This window comes from Melitaea cinxia, chromosome 9 (assembly GCF_905220565.1).
Source record: "Melitaea cinxia chromosome 9, ilMelCinx1.1, whole genome shotgun sequence".
Classification (NCBI taxonomy): domain Eukaryota; kingdom Metazoa; phylum Arthropoda; class Insecta; order Lepidoptera; family Nymphalidae; genus Melitaea; species Melitaea cinxia.
Genome location: NC_059402.1, coordinates 13364849 through 13375222, shown reverse-complemented (window position 1 = coordinate 13375222; position 10374 = coordinate 13364849). Strand labels below are relative to the sequence as shown.

The 10374-nt window shown below is 30.8% G+C and overlaps 1 long non-coding RNA gene across 1 annotated transcript; it reads left to right on the top strand.

Moving 5' to 3' along the window:
* Positions 1-584: 584 nt before the first annotated feature.
* On the top strand, positions 585-8708 carry LOC123656714. The gene is made up of 3 exons (XR_006743583.1): positions 585-751; positions 4506-4510; positions 8699-8708. It is a non-coding gene; the product is annotated as an uncharacterized LOC123656714 (long non-coding RNA).
* The last annotated feature ends 1666 nt before the right edge of the window (positions 8709-10374 follow it).

The following is a 10374-nucleotide window of genomic DNA, read 5'->3' as shown; positions in this document are numbered from 1 at the left end:
TCTTAGTAAAACAACTATCGTTTTCTATATTACACGTTGTAACAGCTGCTATAAAATATTGTATTTTTATGAAAATGTTCATTTGAAGTGTAGGTAGGCGTCAGACAGCCTGTAAATTGAGTGTTCATATACTGTATCATTAAAAACTAAAACCTTCTAATGTGGCTGCGTAATATAATGCCACAGCTTAAAATTTTATTGGTATTTTTAATAAGCTGGTCTGACTACTAAATGTCGGGAGTCAAAAAAAAGAGATTTCTAATATTCTGCATATTGGCAATATTTGACGGTATAACGACTGCACTCGTGCTTTTTAACAGTGCGCCAAAATAGTTAATACCAAACATGTAGATAGAGAGCTGCGGAAACTGGGTCACTCATCTGTGTAACATTGCTTAGGGCTAGAATATAACTAATATATATATATATATATATATATATATATATATATATATATATATATATATATATATATATATATATATATATATATATACAATCTTAGACCGAAACTTAATGTTAGTATGCTTTTAACATTAATTTTTTTAATCTATACTAACAAATGGAGAGCTGGTTTGTTTTGTTCGATTATACTACAAAAACTACTGAACCAGTCGGAATTATACTTATACCATAAGATGCAGCGTGTTTCGGAGAAGGTTTTAATATATGATATGTTGGTGATTACTTATCTTGTAAAGAAATATGGATGGACAGATGTCGCTAGTATCTAATATAAGGCTTAATAAAAGTTTAAGAAAAAAACATTAGGTATATTAAAAATTTATAAATAAGTAAATATAAAACAATATCAGTGATAAGTGAGTAAGTACAAGTATTTTACTAAAAACTTATTAAAGGTAAACTTTAATATTTGATTAGCAATATTCTGCCATGTCAATTATCGAATTGGACGAATCAAATCAAAACTTTATCAAATTCAAATTGGCTTTAAAAAGCACTTTTACCTAGTCGCTTTACAAATTTATATTTTAATAATTATTGTGAAGTTACCACTGATTCCAGAATATAGATATTTCTAAAAAAAATTAGCACTAAACTTAAGAAACCCTTTTAAACTTCACTTTTTGTCATCACTGAATGTTATTGCACACCTATGAGTCTTGAGGTAAAACAAAATAATTACACTAAAATTCAACATAAGGTAACATCGTAAACCAAGTAGAAGTCAACAAATAGTTAACTATTCTAAATCAAGTAAAGCTACCTTTGAACTTAGAGCTACATTTCTCAACTACACAGTCCGAGTTGAACGCTAACTCGAGAACTCTAGCTTTGATTATTAACTGATATTCTGGATTAGTTTTAAGATAAGAGAATATGGTATTATTGTTATTATTATAAATAAATTTAATTTTCGATATGAACACTTTGAATAACGAAAAGCACTTTGCATTGCCTTTAAAAAGTCATATGAGTTGGTGAAAGCGGCGTTCGACCACATCTTATATATTAAACGAATTAGAAAAATATAAAAAGGTAATAAAAACCCGCCTCCGGCCATTAAATATTGGTTCCAACTATTGATTCCAACCATTCATTCCCATCTATCTCGAAATGAGATTAGCAATTTATAGCGTGCCTACTGTTTTTGTTTTACTGTTTTTACTGAGGTAGGGCACAGCAGGAATTTCCTGCTCAAAATATGGAGCAGCCCGACTGGGGTAGTAGCTCGACCTTACAGAAGATCACAGCAAAATAATACTGTTTTCAAGCAGTATTGTGTTCCTGTTGGTGATTAAGGTGACCAGAGCTCCTGGGGGGATTGGGGATTGGGTCGGCAACGCGCTTGCGATGCTTCTGGTGTTGCAGGTGTCTATAAGCTACGGTAATCGCTTACCATCAGGTGAGCCGTACGCTTGTTTGCCGACCGTTTTAGTGACATAAAAAAAGTACGTTTGTTGCAATTTCTGTAAAAACAGTGTTTATATTTTTGTGTAAGTGTTTACTTTTTTACTCCTTCAAAATTGGAATAAATCATTAAATTAATTTTTCGTGAAACTATAAAACAAATTAACAATAAACTCTATCGTACATATTATGTTAATTATATTAAATTCAATTGGTTAATAATCTTTAAAATTTACATTTCATTATATATTATTGATATCAATATTATATGCATTAACTATGACGTCTGTTTTTGCGTGTTTAACAAAGTAATATAATTATGTGTGTATACTAGTATTTTGAAAAGACGTATTTAGCTACATAATTAAAAAAAATTAAATACATTACAGTATAATTTTTGGTTAATGCCACATACTTACTGCTAATATATGTATAAATTTTGTAATAAATTTAATTTGAAGCAAATCCATTTTGTTGAAATATTTTTTACAGCATATATATAAGATTGCAAATTCATTAACTTTTTTATTTCTGGAAATACAGAATAAACGTTAAATCTATTCGTTTACTGTTTTCACTCCTCAAATTTGGCACGATGACGGTAGTTTCAAATTGTGGATTCATAAATTTGACTGAAGCATAAGCATGTAGGTAAAGCTTTAGTTTATAGTCAGCTGTAAAAATAAATCGTGTATCTGATTCTAACTGAATTAATTTATAACTGACATTTTTAACGACTTTGCTTATCTGTATGTAAATAAGTAAAATAAATTTTACAACAGTTTTATTTATTTACCAGAATTCAAATATTTGCTTCTAGAAAAGTGTACGTTAGTATCAATATGGACCGCTGGTGTAATAGTGTGTGTGCCGTTTCGGTGGCGTCTAAATGCCGACGGTCGGGGGTTCGATTCCCGCTCAGAGTGGATATTTGTGTTTATACAAATATTTATCTTCCGGTCTCGTTGTTAGTCTTTATCTCGGAGAGTACGGTAATTTGTTGGTCCCGTATGTTATCATGTACACCTGATAGCGATCATTACTCATAGTACGGAATACATCCGTCAACCTGCATTAGAACAGCGTGGTGGATTAAGCTCTGATCCTTCGCCTACATGGAAAAAGAGGCCTATGCCCAGTAGTGCGATATTACAGGCTGAAGCGGGAATCATTTAAAAAAATATTTTATGTGTACTATAACTTCAAATGATAAATTTAGACAAATAAACTGTTTCCCATTTTTTTTAATAATTATGTATTTACATTTCTGATAGAAATAATGAAAATAAATATTTTTCATTTTAATACACCTGACATTTTTCGTAATTACATTTTTCGTATCACAATCAGTAAACCCTTTCATGTAACCATACAAGGGGACCCATTTAAAAAAGTAAGATAAAAAAAAATCCACAACGTTTATTAGTCGTAACGAAGCTAATCACACACTCTCCGTAAAACCAAACGTGTTTGCAAAATATCAGCGCAATCCATTAGGGATAATTGGTTCCAAATTGAGTAGCAAGAATTTATCAACTTACATATACGTAATAGTAATAAGGAAAGGTAAAAGCTTGTTAAAGTGGTGATGTTGAGACAGTTATAGTCCTGTGACGATCTCATTTAATAGATATACAAGGAATGTCTATGATACCATTTCATTTCATTGTTCCGTCATCTCACACTCCGATGTATGAATGGCTTGATGTCGAATTATTTTGCTAGGTTTTTGTATAGGGGTGGTATTTTCACTGTTGAGAAAACTATTTTGTCAGAAAACTTGAGAAATTTTGATACAAGATTTTCTAGTCTCATGAGTCTGGCAAAATTTAAAACTTGTACATTTAACGAGGAAAATATCTTAGTTAGCTTTAAGATAAGCATTGCAAAATGATCAGTACGTGACAGTTATTACAGTACGTTGCTAAAAACAGTTCACCATTTATTTTAGAGCTCACGTACACTTTTTAGGAGATCGTTATGATATCTTGAGCTTCTAAAACAACGTGAAATTATGAAACCCCAGTACGGTTTGTACTAATATTAGTTAATTTTTTTTATATCACTAGTTCGGCAAACAAGCGTACGGCTCACCTGATGGTAAGAGATTACCGTAGCTTATAGACGCCTGCAACACCAGAAGCATCGCAAGCACGTTGCCGACCCAATCCCCAATTCCCCAGGAGCTTTGGTCACCTTACTCACCAACAGGAACACAATACTGCTTGAAAACAGTATTATTAAGCTGTGATCTTTTGTAAGGTTAAGGTACTACCCCAGTCGGGCTGCTCCAGATTTTGAGCAGGAAATTCCTGCTATGCCCTACCTCAGTTATATTTATATAATATTATAAGATTTTCACAGAGATGTTACTATAGATGTTGATGTCTTATTTGGAGCCTGAAAATAAAGCGAGTGCCACTACCCACTCGCTTTTCCATAGACTCGTAGAAGAAAGTGGACATCATAACTAAGTGGCTATGTAAATGTAGATAGTAATTGACAATAAATATAAGAACACAATTCGGTATCGGTAAAATATATTATTAAGGCTATTTTATAAAAGAATAAATTATCATCATCATCATTGGCCTTAGTTCGTCTAATGCAGACGATTTAGCAGTGTCAGACAGATACTGTGTCGCCTAGGGCATTCTTCAGGAAAACGCAGAGTTGCCTAAGCTTTTGCGCCACCCCCTCGACCTCACTGGATAGGCCCACAGGAACAAGCCAGTTCGGCTGCAGGAGTCTTTCGCATTTTAGCGCTATACCACGAATGCTTGACGCAGACCTCATTCTGGGTTTCAAATGAAGTTTTCCTTCTCTAGGACCCTGATGATTTTGGGCCAGGTTTAACCTTCGGCCGCCTTTTACGACCCCCACGAGAACAAAGGGGGTGGTGCTATTCTACTCAGCCGATAAGATAAAAAGATAAGACTAAATTCCACTATAATAAATCTTTTTTGGCTATTCTCTACTTCAACGATAATATATTATACCTAATATTAACGAAACAATATGTTCATATTGGGAACGACTAAATGCATTTTTGTTTTAATTTGATTCATTACTTTTATTAATTTTTTGGTCATCCTTGGATGTGCGGTAACAATTACTAATTAGAAATTGAAATTAAAAAGGTCTGATCTTATAAAGAAGAACGTAGGCTTAGTTACAATTTTAAAAAAAATCCAAGATAAGTTGTCAAGCCATTGCCGAGGTTAATCTTTAAATAAAATTTAACATGGCTAACTCAGAAATTAACCCCGGTTTTTAACTTAGCTACTTATATTTACTAATTATAATTAAATAACAATAAAAAATTATCTAAATAAATGTAATGGTACGCAATAAAATTTCTGAAAAAAATAAAAATAAAAATCACACGCAACGGATCCCACTAGGATTCACTTCTATGTAGGGGGCCAAAACACACATAATATATTAGCAGAATACGGCGTGCGGGGATAGAACCCGCAACCGCCAGCGCAACAGCTGCAATCCAACCGTGTGACCGTTGCGAACGTGTCGACATTTTAACATTTTAAACGAAATTTACGTAATGTTCACGAATACAATAAAAAACTAAGTCCCTAAAAGTTCTTGTTTTTAAACTCTCGTAAAAGAGAATCGCTTCTACTTCCAATTCACAATTGAATATAAAAGTATAGACAACTGTTTTACCTTTGATAAATTCTTGTGACGCTTCCTTTTGAAGATGTTCAGCGTTGTTTGTTTCAGTGAAACGAGAACAAATGATAACTTTAATACTATGTGAATACGTAGAGGTTTTTACTCAATGGACTTTCCTTTGTAGTACTATGATGTTAATTTTCTTTTATAAAAAGGTATTAGTATTAACATAACAGTCAGTATTAAACTATTAATGAATATTTAGTGAAATTATGTGCTTTGTATATTTTGTAAAATGAGACTTGCTATCCTTGAGAAGTTGGTTTTAATTTTCTTTTAAGAAGTTAGTCCACCACACTGCTCTATGCAATGACGGATAAAGATAATAAGAGTGGCTTATTAAAATAAGCGTTATAAACAATTTAATATCCATTTACTTTATATAAAAGTGTATTAATATTAACGGCAACATTCAATTTACTCTTTAATTAAAAACTTTTTCGTAATTACTAACTAATGAAATTATTTTGCTAATTATTTTAAGAGCGTTATATCGTCACCATAGTTCAAAAGAGGTCAAGTACATAATATACATCATAATACAACTTATATAACTAAAAGGGTAAAGTCGAGCGATTCGAAAAATATCATAGGTTAATGCATATGAAAACGCATTACTCAAATTGGTGACATATTAACAGGCCGGGGTAAGTGATAGTATGGTAAAATTATTTTGAAATGTCATTTTAAGTACGATGATGAATAATCCTCATCCAGCCTACACCGGCAATCTAACGAAGATCGTCAATCCAGCGTGCAAAAGAATATAATTATAATTATTATGTTTTCTAAAATTTTCGACTTTCTGCGCAATTTACTTAATTTTTCCTTTAGTAAAAGCCATGTAACGAAAATAAAAAAGAATTATATAAATTGGTCCAGTCGTTAGCAACACATTTCGCGATCCATTTTTATTTACATAGAAGACTAACTTTATACAAAAAAGCTTTTCAAACCCCATTTCATTAAAAAAAGATTAATATGATTGATGACGAGAACTCTTTATTCCTATTATAAAATGCACAAAGCAAATTATAGTTTCAGCTATTTCTAATGTAAAATGGAATCTACATAAAGTCACCGATTCCGATATCACATGTATATTTATGCCTTTTGTGAGTCGAGAATCAATTCATGAATCGACATTTTGCACAGCAGTTAGCTTTTATGTTTTGGTAATAATGGCTATTTGAATTGTATTTCGAAAAACTCTCAAATCATACGGAGCCATTCCGAAGACTTATAGCATTATTAGTTGAAAATGTTCTGTTTATTTTGTAGGGAAAGTAAAGTATATATTTTTAATACTTAGTTTATTTTTAATTAATAATAAAACTATAGCTTAGAAGTAATTTCTAGACAAAAATAATTAACTAATTCACTTATTCAATTCAAATGATTTTTAATTTAAAATGTCTTAAATTGTAAGTATGACTAAATTGCTAAAATTATTCAAAAACACACAAAAGATTTCAGTTCATGAATTTTGTAAACGAGACATTCGTAGCTAATGTCGAAATATCGAGCTTCGCAAAATGAAAATAAAAAAACATGGTATATATCCCGTTTTCGAATAATTTTAGCAATAAAAATAACCATGTTAATTTAAAATCTTATATCTGAATAAATTGCCTACATTTGATGATAAATAATTATTATTAACTTTATTAATAGTTTAATATTAATAACTAGCTGACCCCGCAAACGTTGTTTTGCCATAACACAAAATTTCAAATATTTGTCTCAATTTGATCGCAGCACCAACTGTCGGGACAAACTGAAATTAAAATAGAATAATATTTAATATTTGATGCTGCGATGGAAGCGCAGTCTACCGGATCCAATGTAAAACATTCCAAAATAACAATTATTTATAAATGAAAAATTAGTTAAATAAACATTTTCCAGTGGACCAAATTGTGAATCTAAACCATCCACGAATCCCCTTGAACTCACACAAAAAATTTCATCAAAATCCGTCCAGCCGTCTAGAGGAGTTCAGTGACATACACACGCAAACCAGAAATATATATATAAAGATATAATTTAAAACAATTAAATGTAATTAAATGATTCAGATTTATTTTTACCATATACGTAAGTAATTTTAACAGCAAGTCAACACTTATATATCGATCACTAGCTGTCCCCACGACTTCGTTCGCGTGGAATAGTGACTTTGGACAGCGTTTTTGGATATATCTTTTGGTTTACGCACAGACAAACAGACAAAAATTCTAACTATCATTGTTTTGGGTTCTGCATTCGTTGATAGATAATAATATATTTTCTCATCTATCTTCCATGTACAGACAGTGACCCGTTGCATTTTTATTATATGTATTAATAACGTATCGGCGGTTAAAGTTGTATTTGTACGAGTATGTAACTTGTAATAATATGTTCTTGCAAATAAAGCATGATTGATTGATTTATCGAACACAACATAAATGTTTTTGATGTATGCATGTAACGAACTGCTTAACAAAAAATTTATTTTGGTATAATTGATATTTCTTTTTTTATTCGTTTTTAATTACTGTGACATATATAACAAATCAAAAAATTCAGTGGCAGTTGACAACACGTACTTTGCTTTGAAGCTATTGATTCCTCATTCTCTCATTGAGTACCTCTTTTTTGAAGTTTGTTAAGAATACCTATAACTTTCGAACCTCCCATCCTCAATACTCAATTTATATCATGTCACCTTTGCCTATAAACGTTGACAATGATAAATAGGTAGCATCAATCTAACTAAAAGTAAACTGAAAAGTGTGTCGCTGTCATAAGTTGTCGAAGAAAGATTTCTAATATATATTTGTTAACATATATATTTTTAGGTATGTCTTATGTTTATTAAAAACAGACCCTTTATTCAACCTCGAACCTCTCTAAACAAACTTAACACAACGTTAACAAACGTTTGTGGTATTACTGGAATCAACTTATACCATAAGTTATGGTGGTAATAAAATACCAAAGTAGTCGCCAACTAACATTCCGAATATAGTGCTTAATATTTTACTTCTTGGTGTTTAATCTTGACCTTTGTACTGTTATAATCGTTGCCACCCGATTTAGCCTATCGTACCTTCATTGTTTCTAGGTGTAGAAACTTCTTTGAAATAAGTTTAAAGATTGCGCTCCCAGGAAGAATTACTCGGTATATATACCTCATATATATTTTTGTAACAATTTACTTGTTAGGTAATTCTACGTAAAAAATATAAGCCAACTATGCCACGTTAAAAAGCAAGAAATGCTTTCGAAAAGCAAAGAGAAAGCAAAATAATTTAGATCAAATCTCAAACCTAATTTTTTGTTGTTAAAATTCCTAAGCGAAAAACCAATTACTAAAATTTGATCTTATAGAAAGTAATTTAAATGGAATTATTTTAATTAATTTTATACCGATAAAAAAATTTCAAATTAATTTTATATGACACAATTATTTTTTATTACAGATGGCGAACGATGGGTTAAAAGAAAAGAAGTTCTACGTGCGAGAAAGGGTTCGAAATATGAACTCAGGAAAGAGAGAACGAGACGACAGATAGGTAAGTTTATTTTTATAAAAAAAAGTAATAATGAAGAGCCACAAGGCCCTGTTGCTTTTAAGAATTTAATTTTTAAAAAGGAACAGTTAAATATTTCTGGGATTTCTTTTGTTGAATTATTCCGTATGTAAAAGAATTAGCTCATAATATGAGAAATTTATAATTCCACGTATGTAAATATGTCATTTAAATATGTCAATTTATATAGATTTAACAGGGAAATATATAATAATATAATGTGTATTTTAAAAGTAATTACGTTTACTTTATATTCATCGAAATGCTATGTATATAACCGTGCGTTCATTTTCGTCTATGCTTAGTTACTGGCTTTGTATTGTTGAGCGGTGTTTTAGAACAACTGAACCGATAAATTAGCTTCCTAACGTAAAAATAACGCTTAAAAACAGATCAGCAGGTATTTAGATTATCGCCCTCAAACGAACAAATAAACTCTTCCGTTTTATCAAATTTGATTTTGATCATAATTTTTTGTATTTGTTCAGGGTAACCTTGAAGTTATACGTATACAGTGAACTTATCAAATGAAGTTATAATATTTTCATAAGAATTTCAAATAACATAAATACGTAACTAACATAAATAGAAACTCATATTGAAATTAGTGACCCGGATCGCATATTAATCCTGGTAAATCTCAATAATGAATAGTTATTGGCAGACCAAGCTTAATAACTTATAATATATATGTTATGTATATTATAAGTTATAGATAAGCTTGCATTGAAGGTTAAACTAAGAGTGCTAGATAAAAACATGAATTTTCATTCAGATCAGAATTTGTTGTAATCATTGTTCGATGAAAAAAAATTTTGAGCCTCCCCGATTCTAATTATCATTACTAACTCCTTCCTTCGGTCTATTTTCGTTTACGATGATGTATCTTAATCTAAATCTAACTTTTAAAGACCAACTTAATCAGCTTAGGGAAATTTAAAAATTTGCAATTCAATTTATATTTTTCCTTCACACGTGTGACCATGTTTCCGAATTTCGTTCTAAACTAAAGTGTCATCATTCTTCGTATACATTTACATAGGAACCTGTATAATTTTTCTTTTCAGTGCTGTGCATTTTTTAATCTAGACTTTATCTTTTTCAAAAGATAAATTTAAATTTCTCTGAGCTTCTACTCCTTAAGAACATCACGCATTCTCGTTTACATGGAAATTTTTATGTCTTCCCATTTGTTATGCTATCCCGCAGGAACCGAGCATTTTGTTGAAGA